The following is a 15,851-nucleotide window of genomic DNA, read 5'->3' on the forward strand; positions in this document are numbered from 1 at the left end:
TCATTGCATTAAATATGACATCTTCTTCATTGTTGATCTATTGGTGAAGATGAAGCACTGGGCCTACATATAGCCATTAAGTTGGCATAAAAGATGTTTCTCCATTACACTGAAGGTACTATGGATTTGAGCTTTAGCCCAACGATCTCAAGCAGATTCAACCCCCTTGGTCCTCGGGATGTGTTTAACTTGTTGTTATGCTAACGCAGGTTAACTATCAAGCCTGCACAAGACATCTTCCTAAATGGTTATGTCTTTACCTTTAGGGATAACGCAATATCTTAAAGGCGAAAATATAGACCTTAGTTGCGAAATTTTCGGATCGTTTCAAGGCCCACCGCACCTCACTATGCCACACATGAAAGACATGGTTTAGAGCTCTTGTTGAGCATATTCGAAAACTTGCAGTTTTTCATCCACCAACAAAGTCCATGAAGACTATGCTGCATGTATCTACTAGACCAAGATACGATACATCAACAAAGTCAATGCTAAGCACATTACGTCTACATCACATCAGCAAAGCATCAAGAGATTGAAGTCAAGCAATCTGACCCCATACAACCTTGTCGACCTCTTCATAAAGTCACTACTAACATCAGCCTTCAACAAAACTTATTCGAGGAATTAGTATGCGTAACTATTTATTTGCAATGATTGTAATTCTCATTTGGAAGTTTTGTAAAACTCAGGGGAGTATCTAGAAGTATACTCACTTAACCTTAATGTACTTTTTTTTCCTACACTTAGGAGCATTTTCCCCACTGGGTTTTTGTTACCTGACAAGGTTTTAGGCATCCATCCTAGGTTAGTCATACCCTTGTGTGCGTTCTACTTGTGTTCTGAAGACGTATATTTTTGACTTACTGCAAATTCTCTTTTTTATCCTCCCATCCTAGGTTTTACCATAGTGAGGTCTTGTGAGTTTTACTATATATGCATTCTTTCGTTGATTTGAGACTCGCATTCGATCATGTGCCGACAATTTCATCAACTATACTTCATCGATGAAGACATGATGCACCATTTACTTGAGTTTTTACACACTCAGGGGAGGGTGTTGCGATTTTAATTTAGTTAGAAATTGAATGTGATTTTGTAAATCCTAGTAAATCTTTATGGGATTCTACCATTTTTTTTATAGCTTCCTGATTGTAATGTAATACCTAAAGGGTAGGGAATTTACCTTCCCTACTATTATAAACAAAGGCACAATGGGGTGAGATAATACACACCTCATAATTCACCTCTCTGTGTTGCCGTACCTCTTTCTATAATTCTTTAGATTTTTTTTTGAACAAACGATAGTATGTACACTAAGGGAGTGTGGAGTGGGCTAAGCCTTACAATGGGCTTCCTATAATGTGGTTCAACTTCGCCTTTGCTGAGAATCGAACCAAAGATGCCTTTCATTTACAAGTTAAGAGGAATACCACTAATCATACCACTAAATTTCTTACTTATAATGCTTTAGTTAAATAGGCTACACTAAATGCACTTTTTTTTAACAATCATTTTCAAGAAAATATTTCAAAATTATTAAGCAAAAATCCAGAAAACGAACAATTTAAAGCATCAAATACCTCACGAACTATACCTTCTTATGATCATCATATCAAATTAGGTAATTAAAAGGGAGAAATGAATATTGAAAGTCAAGAGTGGGTATTTGGAGCTATTGGTTAGGTTGATTATTAGGGTGTAGTTGTCATCTTACTTCTAGTTATATTGTGTATCTTTTTTCCCATACTTATAGGGTGGTTATAGCTTTTTAACTTTTTGCCTTACCTTACTTTTTGCTCCTTGTTTTATGAAGTTGTCGTGTAGGAGTGATTCAAGGGTGATCAATGTGTTAATCACTCCTTGCCCTATATATCTTGTATCCTTGTGTTGTTGTTTCCTTATGAATCATAATACAAACAAACACTTAAAACTCAACATGGTATCAGAGTAAGAATAACCTGTCTCTGTGATACTTGTTGCTCTGTTCTTCAAGTATTCTTCCATGGCTGACGAAAACCCTATCTTCGAGTCAGAGGCTGATAGCTCACTTGGAGCCGGTCACCAAATTCAACCAAGATCGATGTAAATCCAAATCAAAGGTTAAGTTCTGTGCTTCTAAATGAGTTTAACTACTTACCATGGTTAAGGGCAGTTTCACTTGCTATACAAGGAAGATCAAAGCTAGGGTTCATAAATGGAAGTATCGAAGCTTCTGATGCTTCCTCTCGCACTTATGAATCTTGGCTCAGCAAAGATCAGTTGGTCATGTCATAGCTCCTCAACTCCATGGAGAGGAAGATAGCTGAGATATTCAGCTATTCTGAGTCATCTTTCTAGTTATCGAAGTCCATGCAAGAGATGTATGGAAATTAGAATAATGCAACCTGTGTGTTTCAACTTAAAATGGATATCGCGAGCATGCAACAAGATGGAAAACCTTTTGTTCAGCTTCTTGGAAGTCTAAAAGGTATGTTGAATGAGTTGGAGGTATATTGTCCTCATACAACGGACTCAAACCTGCTTCTTAAAAGGGTTGAGGAAGATAAATTTTCCAGCTTCTCTCTAGTCTGGGGTCTAAATATGAGGATCTACGTAGCCACATTCTCATGAAACCAGAGCTTCCCACGTTTGCCAATGTTTGTGCAACAATTCAAAGGGAAGAAATGAGGAAAAATGTTATGAACGCTGGTACCACGACGATTGCCTCGGAAGCTAGGGCTTACTTTTCCAGTGATAAGAAATACTTCTCCAATGATAAGAAATACAAGGGAAGAAATCCTCATCTCAAATGCAAACATTGTGATGCCATCGGACATGTGAGGGATCATTGGTATATTCTTCACCCTGAGCTTAAACTAGACTTCATGAAAAATGAAAGGTTTATTCAAAAGAAGCCTCAGTTCTCCAGTTACAAAGCTAATCATGCCTTATCCCTATCAATTAGAGGCTCAGATGATCTTTTGAATTTTACCTCTAATCCTACCACACTCATAAATGAGTTTGCTGCATACCTTCAAATGAAGAAGGAAGTCTCTGGGAGTGATGAAGCTGCTACCTTTGGAAATGGAAACTCAATTGCTTTGCTGGGAAAGTTTGCAGGTTTTCTGGCCGACTCGAAAAAGCTCACTCAGGACAACATGCAAGGTATATTGACAACTTTCAAAACTACTCTAAATATAAATCAATTGCATGATTTGTGGGTCATAGATTTTGGTGCCACAGAGCTTATGACAAACCAATTTTACAAGCTCCATGATTTTAAAAACTTCCTACATCTTCACATGTTTTAGTTGCTAATGGGGAGGGAGCTAAAATGTTAGGAATGAAAAAATTACATCTAGTGTTTGACAATATAAAGTCTAAAGCCTTGTACGTTCCTTCATTCTTTTTTCAAATTCTCTCAGTTGGAAAAATCACACATGCCTTAAACTGCTCAATTACTTTCTCCCCTTACACTGTCATTTTTCAGGACTGTATCACCAAGAAAAAGATTGGTGAAGGTTTTTTCTTAGATGGTCTCTATTACCTATCCAATGAGACTTTATTTCTCAAGGGATTTCAAGTCAAGTATAACTTAAGTCAAGACCAAAACCTGTGGCATCAAAGATTAGCTCATCCATCCGAGCCCATTTTGTCAAGTTTGTTTCCAAACCTTTGTAAATAAGTGATCCTGTGTGTTACTTATCACTTTTGTAAATCTAATAGGTTACCTTTTGGTTCATCCTCAAATAGGACTAAACAAGTTTTTGAACTTGTACATTCAGATGTATGGGGGCCATTTTTTGATTCTTTTGATGGGTATAAGTATTTTGTAACTTTCATAGATGATTTCTTGGGAGTTACTTGGCTATACCTTTTGAAATCTAAGAGTGAAGTTGTTGAGCATTCATAGACTTTCATAATCTTGTCAAAAATCATTTCAATTCCCAAATCCAACTTTGAGATCTAATAATGGCTCGGAATATATGTCACACATCATGAAACAATATTCAAGCAATAATGGAATTTTGCATCAAAATAGTTGTGTTGGTACTCCACAACAAAACGACATAGCCGAGATAAAGAACCGTGATCTACTTGAAAAAACAAGAGCACTAATGTTGCACATGAAAGTACCAAAAAGATTTTGGTCCCAAGGGGTCATGATAGCTGCATATATCATAAACAGATTACCTAGTCAAGTCTTGGAGTTTAAATCTCTAATGGCAGTGTTAAAAGGAAGGGATGTTAATCTGTCACACCTTAAAGTCTTTAGGTGCACATGCTATGTTCACATCTAATTAGTGGTTTCATGTCCGACCAAAAAGTTTCACAATCTTATGCTGCCTATTTGAACACCATCACCAATCACTGTGAGCCTCAAACCTTTCAAGAAGCAAGCTGCTAAGAAGTGTGGAGAAATGCCATGGAGGAAGAGCTTCGTGCTCTCACCAAACACAACAACTGGAGTGTAGTTAGACTTTCACAAAAAAAAAAAATGCAGTTGGTAGCAAGTGGATATACAAGATCAAATTCCACTCAGATGGATCGATTGAAAGATACAAAGCTAGCTTGGTGGCTAGAGGATTCACTCAAACATATGCTGTGGACTATAAGGAAGCATTCACTCTAGTTGCCAAGATGAACACTGTAAGGGTGTTATTGTCTGTTGTTGTGAATAAATGATGGTCTCTATACCAAATGGATGTGAAGAATGCATTCTTACATGTTGACCTTGGAGATGTCTACATGAAGCTACCACCAGGACATCATCAATACAATGAGCCTGGCATGGGGTGTAGGTTGCACAAATCCGTTTATGGATTAAAACAATCCCCAAGAGCCTGGTATGCCAAACTCAATTCGGTTCTTGAAAAAACTGGTTTTCAAAGAAGTCATGAAAACTCATCCATGTTTGTTCGAACATGAGTGGTTGGAAAACTTGTAGTGTTGATCTATGTTGATGAATTAATAATCACAGGGACAATGCTGATGAAATCACAAACCTCAAGGTCTCCCTACAACAGAAGTTCTCCATCAGAGATCTTGGAAGGTTAAAATATTTTCTGGGAATAGAAATGACCTCATCAAGTAAAGGGTTATTTCTTAACCAGAGGAAATATATCCTCGATCATCTCACAGAATCAAACATGAAGGATGCCAAGCCAGTTCAAACTCCTTTTGACAGCAAGCTCAAGCTTAGCTTGGAAGGTAAACCTCTGCCTAATATTGGTTGCTATCAACGGCTTGTTGGTAAGTTAATTTATTTAACTATCACAAGACTAGATATTACATTTGCAATGAGCTTAGCTAGTCAATTCATGCATGCACCTACCATAGAACACTTCAATCTTGTTAAGAGAATACTTTGGTATCTCAAAGGATCGATTGGAAGAGGAATTCTTATGAATAAAAATGATAACACTCAAGTTATTGGTTATTGTGATGCTGACTGGGCAGGAAACCAAATAGATCGAAAGTCTACCACAAGTTATTACACGTTTGTGGGAGGAAATCTAGTAACATGGAAGAGTAAGAAGCAAAATGTCATTGCAAAATCTAGTGCAGAAGCTGAGTATAGATTGATGGCATCCACAACATGTGAATTAATATGGCTTAAGGGTCTTTTGAGTGATTTGAGGTTCCAAACAAGGCAACCTATGTCAATGTACTGTGATAATCAAGTTGCAATGCACATAGCATCTAATCCAGTGTTCCACGAACGAAGAAAACATATTGAGGTTGATGCCACTATGTCCGTGCTCAGGTGAAAGCTCAAGTGATTGAAACTCTCTACATAAGGAGTGTTGATCAGTTAGCTGACATTTTCACCAAACCATTACCTCCAAATCAGTTTAAGTGTCTTCTATCCAAGCTCGATTCCATCAACATTCTGAACCCAGCTTGAGGGGGAGTAATGAAAGTCAAGAGTGGGTATTTGGAGCTATTGGTTAGGTTGATTATTAGGGTGTAGTTGTCACCTTACTTCTAGTTATATCATGTATCTTCTTTCCCATACTTATAGGGTGGTTATAGCTTTTTAGCTTTTTCCCTTGACTTACTTTCTGCTCCTTATTTTATGGAGCTGCCGTGTAGGAATGATTCAAAGGTGATCAGTGTGTTGATTACTCCTTACCCTATATATCTTGTATTCTTGTGTTGTTGTTTCCTTATTAATCATAATACAAACATACACTTAAACTCAACAATGAACAAAAACCAAATAAACTTAATTAAATTAAATAATGTAGCTAGAAGAAAAAAATAACACCAAAAAAAAAAAAAAATTGGAGTAGGAGGAAATTTAGGTACTATACTACTGATTTTTATCGGAGGAGTCAATAGCATTGTACTGATCCCCTCCTTCAATTTTTTTTTTCTTTAACACCAAATTATCGTCTTTCTATTCTACAAAGTGTACTTTTTTGGTTCAAAATCTCATATAATTCAAGTTTATATACTATGAAACAACGACATAAGACCTAAACAAATAAGTTAATGACTTCTGCATTAGACCTCACCTTCAACCGTAGTTCCAAGGATGGCAATGCCTTCCTTGGCGCAGTTGGCTGCTTGTGGCAAGTGTGCTTGATGCTTAAAAAATTAGGCTACAGATGAGTCCATATTATACCATATATTTTACCCTATTCTTAGTTATAGTTTATTGGTTATTTTGGTACAATTTTGAAACTTCGTTATATCTTTTCAATGTAGGACATTTGACTTTCTCTGGAGCAAAAAGTGATCAAACGGATGAATTTTGAAGTGATTTCAATTGAAGGATGTTCATGCCTCTTTAAACATGATTATGTCAAAGTTTCAGATTTTTCTACCAAGCCGTTTGACCGTGGCGAAAAAATAAAGACCCAGCGCGCAGCTTTCCCAGATTGACGTTTCTAGACGTTTTGAGTTTTTTAGAGGTCAAGATTGCATATTTTAAGGACGATTTCCTCTGAGGATTTGTAGGGGATGTCTCAAGCTTTCAAAAGCGACATTTTTGGACCAAATCGGAGTTGATTTGGTCGGTCAAAAGACTAATTTTCTGAGAAGTCCGAATTTTAGTTCAAATAGGAAACCTTTTATTTTCTGTTTTATTATTTTATTATGTTTCCTAGTTTTATTCTAAAACCTTTTAGAGTGCGTTTGTTGAATCGGACTATCTCGGACTGGACTAGCTTCAGGGACTATGTTAGACTGGCTTAGACTAGACTAAGCTGGATTAATTTAGTGAAGGGTTTGGTGCAGCGTCGGACTAAGAAGCAGGACTGCAATATTATATTATTTTATATTAAATTAATATTTTACTATTACTTTATCTTTTTCCTTTTTCCTTTTTTTTATTTTATAGAATCCTCTTCTTTTTACTTATACAATCTCTGTAACCATTTTTCACCCCACCTCTCCATCCCGTCAAACCTCTCTTCCTTCTCCCTCTACCTCTTTTCCCGTCAAACCCCACCTCCGCTTCTCTTGAATAACAAAACATAAGGCCCAAAATTTACAAGTTTCTCACATATCACAAAATTCAAATACCAAATTTCACAACTTTCTACTAAATTTCACAAGTTTCTCAGCTTCTTCCCCACCACCGAAGAAAACCCCAACTGGTACTTGGACATTTGGTACGCTTTCGGTCCTGACTTGCATCTGGGTCGCGCACGAATGCGGAGATCGATGGCGAGCTTCTGGTGATGGTCGTCTGATGGTGGTCTGGTGGTTGCAACCATGATGATTTTGCTGAGAAAGAGAGTGAATTAAACGAAGAAGAAAGGAAGGTAATCAGTGGATTGTTTTTCAGTTTTTGTTTGAGGTCTGGGTTTAGGCTTTTAGGTGGGATAGTGAAGGCCCAAGGGAGTGGGTGAAGATGCGAATCAAAAGGAAGAGGGCGAAGGAGAAAGGAGACGACGAGGGATCAGCGGCAGGGGAGAGAACAAGACTAGCAGTCCCCTTGAAATTGAGGGGTCTCCTTAAGAACATTTAGCGAAACGTTCAGTCGGGACGAGTCCCCTTTAGTCCCATTAAACCTCATCCTTGTCCAGACCAAACAAGGGACTACAGTCTAGTCTAGTCTAGTCCCCCTTAATCCGGTCAAACAAACACCCCCTTAGGGTTTTATTTTGTAGTAGTATAAATAAGGCTATTTAGCCATTAGAGGGGAAGAGGCATCAATTTAGAGAACTTAGCTAGGCTTTGACGATTTGTATTTCAAGGTGTTTTCTATCTTTTTTTTTTAATTTCAATAAAACTCCTTTGTTTATAGTTGTTTGTAACTAATTTCCGTTTGCTAGGGTGAAGCCTCGCCTTAGCATGAATATGTGATTTTATTAATTTGCTTATGAACGGATGCATGCTTGCTTTGAATTCTTAATCACTGTGATTAAACTATCTAATTGTCTTAGTGATTCGCGACCATTAGGGTTTTTAGACAGGTAATTTGATGCAATTTCTGTTGGAACATCAACCTGAAATTGAAGAGGGCTTCTTGTGATTAGTAATTGTAAGTTCACTTAAGGCGAACATCACGCTCTTAAGGGTCGCATGGTTTTCAAAGGGTTTTCACAAAGCTTAATGAGTCTTGCATGTTTATATTTAATCTGAACATCACATATGGGTTGCATGTTAGATATACGTTTTCGCTTGAACATCACAAGGGAAATATGTATTAGGAAAACCTAACCTTCAAAGCATGTATATAGAAATTCATAAGTAATTGATAAAATTGCATATGATTGTTAAAGGGATGGTGGAACCCTAGGCTTTTACAATTTGGTTTTCAAAACGTTTTTCTTTATTTTCTTTACGTTGCTAATTTCTTTAACCTTTTTAATTAAATTCGTTTTTATTATTTTTAAATTCAAAATCAACATTTTCCAATCTTTGTTTTCAAATAATTAATTAAGATTTGGTATTTACATAAATTAGTCATTCAATCCTTGTAGAAAACGACCTTGCTTAAGCTGCTGCTATACTACGACAACCTTGTACTCTTGCAAGTATTTTTAAGTATTTTTATCCTTACTTTTGTAGGTAGTAAAAATTCATATCAAGAAATTGGCACCGTTGCAGGGGATTGTTTTAAATAATTTGTGTTTATTATATTCTTAGTTAATTATGTTTGTACATAACTTTTTATTTACGTTTTGAATTTATTTTTATTTTGGCGGCAATGAGGCACATCTGAATGGCAGCAGTGAGGAAATAAGAAAGGCGGGCTCCATTTATATTGAAGCTCGTTAGGCCATCTCCAACCGATGGCTAGCCAGAGGGCTCGTTTTAGCCCTCTGGTCCTCCAAGATCCTCTAAGATATTAATATTTTAATGAACAGTACATGACCATATTTGCCCCCGTCTCCAACCGAGGGCCAAAGGGCCATAGGGCCAAACATAATTTATTATTTAAAAGCTACAACTTAAATGTTGTTTAAGTTTTATGTTGTTAAATGTTTTTTTTATGTTGTAGAATTTTTATGTTGGTTAATATTATTTAATGTTGTTTCATGTTACTTAATTTAATTTAATTTAATGTTGTATAATGGCTTAGGAAGTTATTGGAAAAAAAAATAAAATTTAAAATAAAATGAAACAAATTTTGTTAAATAGAAGTTATAGGAAAAAATGGAAATAAAAAAAAATATGAAACAAATTTTGTAAAATAAAAATTATAGGAAAAAAATATTAAAAATATAAGTTATAGGAAAAATTTTGTAAATAAAAAATAATAATAAAACTGTAAAAAAAAAAAATTCAAAGCATTCCTATCAGTTTTAACCGACAGGAATACATTCATATTATTTACTATAAATGTATTAGTGTCGATTATAACCGACACATTTAAAAAAATTCTGGCTAGCCCGGGGTTGGCTGGCTGGCTGGCTGGAAGTGGCCAGCCCTCTGGCCTGGCCCTCAGTTGGAGATGGTTTTCGTACTATTTTCGATCATCTGGCCCTCTGGACCCTTCGGTTGAAGATGGCCTTAGGGTTCCCATCAGCATGTGTGGCCCGTGTGAAGAGGCTCAGCAACTTATGTTGTTCCAGCAGGTTACGGGTTCGATACAAGCGCGCTACACTTCAGTGCTTTCTTTTTCATTGTTTTTCCGGGGCCTCTGTTTCTTGCACCATGTCGTCACTTCGAATCCTCCCCAGGTGCATTCATTTCCTTCTTTTTGTTATATTTTCTGTTTTGTTTTATTTCTTTCCTTTTTGTTTTTTTGTTTTTTGTTTTTAATTGTCTTTTATTGTCCGTTTCTTTCATAATATTAGCTATTGTTTATTTTTATTTTTCTTTTTATCGGCCTAATTTGTTTTGGTTTATTTTATTTTATTTTTATCGGCCTAATTTGTTTTTGTTTATTTTAATGTTTGAAGTGGGGGCATTTGTAGACATGTAAATTTCATTGTATACAAAAGGTGCATCACAAAGCTCAACGTGACATATGACCTATCACAAATGGATAAGTCATCAAAGACATATGGCACAAATCAAGCAAAGGAAGTACAAAACCTTCCCAAAAGTTGGCAAAAGGAAGAAATCTTCTTAAAATCGGCAAGGGGCCCAAATAGCTCCCAAAACCGGAAAGAAAGCTAAGGGCCTGTTTGATATTTGATTTGGATCCAATGTTTTTAACTCAAAAACAAGTTTTGAGTCACAAATTTAAAATCTTTGTTTGGTAGTGGATTCGAATACAATTCTCAAAACCATAACGAAAAAATATTTGAAAACAAGGGCTATTGGATGAAAACACAAAAAGTGTGTATTTAGACCTTTTATTTTATGGATTATCACTCCCGTCTCTCTCTCCCTTTCTTTCCTCTATCCCATTTGATGTACTCCCTTCCCTATTCCCTTTTCAATCCTCTTTTCTCTGTTACCTTTCCAATCCCTTCTCACTTATATCCACCATAGCCACCACCTCTATCCTTCTCCCTTCGGCCAAGACAAATCAATCTCTCTCGCCTCTTCAGTCCTCTCTTCTTTATTGCCTCTTCAATCTTATCTCTTCTCACTTGCATCCACCATAGCCACCACATCTTCCCTATGGTCATTGGATCTCAGGTTTGAGACCGCCAACATGATTAGCCTTTGTCAGCGCGAGTTTGGAGTAAGGAGTTGGTAAATAGCCAAAGGAGTCACCACTAGGGAAGTGAGGGATGCGGTGGTTGGGAAATTGGTCTTTTGCCGCTGGGGATGAGAGGGAGGCGATGGTCAGGTAATTGCTTGGGTTGGGCGTTTGACTTTTTCTGTTTGGATTAGTTTTGAGAAAATGCATACCAAACAAGGTTTTGAATTTTAAATTTTTAAATCAAAACGTGTTTTTAGAAAAAAAAATAAAAATTTGAGTTTCGTTCTCAAGTTAGATATCAAACAGGCCCTAAATCGTCTTCATAAAACAAGCAAGAATTGAAGATTGCTCACAAAATAGGCAAGAAAGCCCTATAATTCGGCCAAGCAAGGGAAAATGGCCGAAGTTAAGATACAAAACATGCCTAAATTCTCCCATGGACGAATCAAGACACAAATCAAAGCCAAATCCACCCAAAGGCATGACTTTGGAAGTCTATAAGTACAAGGTCCCAAGACAAGCATAAGGTCGACAATTTCTACATTAAAGGGCTAAAATTCTCACAAAAGGAAAGCCTCTGCCAAATCTTTGAAGACTAATATGCTGCCAAACTTCTCTTAGAAGAATGCACAACCAAAGCCAAAGCTTTCTTTCGACCAAAACCAAAGCATTCCCTTGAAGAATCAACAAGCACCTGTGCTGATTCCTTCAAGACTTTGTTGAAAGCTCAAAACTTGTAACAACATTTGTTTCAAGATCAAGTCTCCAATACCCTTGAATCAACGAAATCCTACATCAACACCACCTTTGCCGCTGCCCTAAACCTAAGGTGAAGACTATCTACGCATCGTTTCAAGCTCAAAATTCGAAGCAATTGTTTTATCGTTCGTTTGAGATCAAGTCATCTCGACCCTTGAATTAACAATCTATGCATCTACATCAAATTTGAAGACTGTATAAGAGGAAAATTGTAAACAGAGATTGTAACCTTACAAATTCATCAATACAAATCTACTTTGTACACGTGTTCTCGTTTCATTCATTACAGAATTTTCGTGTTTACAAATTTGGCACGCCTACTGGGACTTCTTTGCTTATCATCTATGTTTTTAAATCCACAAGAAACACACATGGCATCAAGAAAGGATCAAGCTGTTCCCGCAATCAATGTGAAGAACAAGAACATCATTACCGTAAGTGGAGGCACTTTGGGTGTTACAATCGAAACAAGGCAAGAGCTCTCTCTGCCGTGCCTTCCACCCCTACATCAACTTTGCCAAATGAGCAAGAGCACCTGAGTCACGAGCCTGTGATCACCCTCCCCTCGCTAAGAGCGCCAAGGGAAGAAAGCCCGATGAGGTATTCCGAGTTGTTGACTTCTGATGCTGACTCAAGCATCAGCTTGTATCCTGTAGCCATGCAAGTTATGACTATTGGTGCGACGTCCATTAAGGAGCAGTTGGCCCAAATGAATGAAGCAATTGCAAAGCTGACAAAGACAGTGAAGGAAAATGACTTGCAGATTGTTACACTTGTCAACTGTCCAAAGACGCAGCACGATGAGAAAGCTGACCCAAAGGTTGATCTGCCAAATGAGGAAACTGACGAGAAAGAGAAGCCTCTGGTAGAGAAAGTTGAGGATAAGCTAGAGGTGAACCAAGCTACGATGCTCATGGGATTTCTCTCTATCCAAAGTTGCAAAAGATGATCATGAGCACAATCAATGCGTAGTACGAAGGAAGCTCACATGACTTCGTGCTGTATTCAAAGCCGTACTCTAAGAAGATTAACACCTTAAGGATGCTAAGAGGTTATCAGCCGCTAAAATTCATGTAATTCGATGGGAAAGGCAATCCCAAACAACATATTGCCCATTTCATTGAAACTTGCAACAACACTGGGACGTAGGGAGACTACCTCTTCAAGCAATTCATGCACTTGCTGAAAGGTAATGCCTTTACTGGTACACCGACTTTGAGCTCGAGTCTATCAATAGCTGAGACCAGCTTGAAATGGAATTCCTCAATCCATTCTACAACACTCGCCACACCGTAAACATGCTGGAGTTGATGAGTATAAAACAGTGGAAGGATGAACCTGTTTCATTGACTACATCAATAAGTGGCGTTCATTAAATTTGGATTGCAAAGATCGGCTTTTTGAAACCTCTACCATTGAGATGTGTGTTTAAGGCATGCACTGGGGGTTACATTACATCCTCCAAGGCATAAAATCGAGAACATTTGAGGAGATGGCAACTTGCTCCCATGACATGGAGCTGAGTATTGCCAATCATGGGAAGAAGGAGCTGATCACCGGCTTAAAAAAGGATAAGGTGTTTGCCTCAAAGGTAGACAAAACTGGGAAGAAGCTCGCCAATGAAGCTTTTACCGTCAATACTACCCCTATCAAGACCTCATCTACGCCCGTCAAGATATCCTCTAAGAACAAGATGAATGAGATAAAGAGAGGGGAGCATTCTCGCACCCAAGACAGGTACAAAGACACCTTGAGGGAGCTGGAGCAGAAGACGTACCCTTTTCCTGACTTTGACGTGGCTGCAATGTTAGACGACTTGTTGGAAAAGAAGGTGATTGAGCTATCCGAATGCAAGCGCCCTGAAGAGATGAATCGCGTTAACTATCTTAGGTACTGCAAATACCATCATATCGTGAGTCATCCTATTGGCAAGTGCTTCGTTCTCAAGGAGCTCATCATAAAGCTGGCACAACAAGGCCAAATCAAACTCGACCTGGAAGACACGACCGCAATGTACACTACTACGATCATGTTTGGATCATTCGATCCCGTACCTCTCTAAATAAGGCATGACCACTCCCGTCAATGCTCAAGCCGTACTGCACGTTTTGCATAACCATCGCTGGGGGCAAGTGACCAAAATGCACTTACTGACGATGAAGAATGATGGACATTGGTGACCTACAAAAATATAAGGAAGCTAAGACCACAAGCCACAAGGACAAATGTGGAACAAGGGAGAAAGCATCGCTGCCGCAACAATAGGAAGCCCAAAAAAGACGTCAGAGATGTTAAGCCAACGTACGCTGGGGAACCTATGGAACAAGAACCACACATTCCCATTTCCTTACACGAGTACTTCTCGAATGACTTCTTCCAACAATGCATTACTGTTGCTTGTCACATGGTTGAAATAGAGATAGAAGAGCCCTTAAAAGGTAAAGCTATTGCCATCGAGGAAGGGAAGATCCTCACACTTAAAGAAGGCCTGCCGACACACTTTAGCATCGAGGAGGTGCTGCAATTTCCCAATGAGATGCGAAAAGCATTAGTAACGGTCTTGGTGAGTCCCGACGCAAACAAAGACGAAGGCTTGAATCTTCGGCCACATGAATATGCCACGTGTTGTGCTGCCCATGATGCAATCAACTTTACTGATAAAGACTTGTTGCTGGGATCAAAGCCTTACAACTGTTCTTTCTTTGTCTTTGGGTACGTAAGGGAGCACAAAGTCAACCGCATGCTTGTGGATAATGGAGCGGCCATAAACATCATGGCAAAGTCAACAATGACCATAATCAACATCAAGGTGGATGAACTATCTCAAAGCTGCCTCATAATCCAAGGTTTTAACCAAGGAAGATAAAGAGCGATGGGCATGATTCGAGTGGAGATGACCATTGGCGAACTTAAATAAAGCACGCTATTCCACGTGATTGATGCAAGAACTTCCTACAGCTTGCTATTAGGAAGGCCTTGGATCTACGAGAATGAAGTGGTGCCGTGCCGTCCACTCTTCATCAATGCTTAAAGTAAAATGAGCAAAGATGATACAAGGCGACACTAAGCCTTTCACCGAATCCAAATCACACTTCACGGACGCCAAGTTCTACATGGATAAAGACATGGTGCACGAAGCTTTTCCAAAAGAAATCAAATCCACAGGCAAAGCCGCACCTAAGAAATAAGAGTGGCAAGCCGTGCCCAAGAAACAAGAAGGGAAACTGTACCATTTTCAAACAAAGACGATGATGAGCCTGTAAAGCCCTTAACAACCAAGAGAGTGTGACGCCTTCAAAAGGACCAAACACACTCGTCTTTCAATACATCCCAGTATTAAGAAGAAAGAATGGCCAATCCCCGTTCGAAACTGGAATAAGAAAAGCTAACACACAACTGCACAAAGGCGATGTAAAGCTGCATAAGACAAATGCAATTTTACCTCTAACACAGCTAGGCGACACTAAAGTTTCAAAACCACCACAAGGTTTCTTAAAACCCCTGCTAAAGGGGACGGAACCAAGCTCTCTTCGAACCAAAATGATCGAAGAATGTTTCGACCCAAACACCTACAAAGTCATGTCAAAGGCTGGGTACGATTTCACCTCCTCTTCAAATCTTGGAAAGAAGAATAACAACAAAGAACATGACCTCATCGAGACTAAAAAGAAGTTGAATGAGCATGGTTACGGGAGTTGACAACAACAAAGCTGGACTTGGCTTTACACCGAATACACCTGTGAAGATTTCAAGCGTTGAACAAAATCAAGATGAGCGTAAACCCGCCCCTCGAACGTCAGTCTTCGATAGGCTGAATTGTTCAAAACCCAGAATCTCGGCACTTGATCTCATTGGTGGTCAAGACCAATCTCCATCTTCAAAAGGCTTAACACGCCAACACCCTAAAGCTCTGTTTTCAAAAGGTTGTTAAAACCCAAAAAACAAAGCAACACAGCTAGCTCTCCTCCATGACGGTCGGCTATGGAAAGACATGAAAAAACCAATAAGCCTTCTAGGAAGAACAAGACAACGCCAAAGGAAGAAAAGCTTG

The sequence above is a fragment of the Malus domestica genome, chromosome 16 (genome assembly GCF_042453785.1).
Source record: "Malus domestica chromosome 16, GDT2T_hap1".
In the NCBI taxonomy this organism is placed as follows: Eukaryota; Viridiplantae; Streptophyta; class Magnoliopsida; order Rosales; family Rosaceae; genus Malus; species Malus domestica.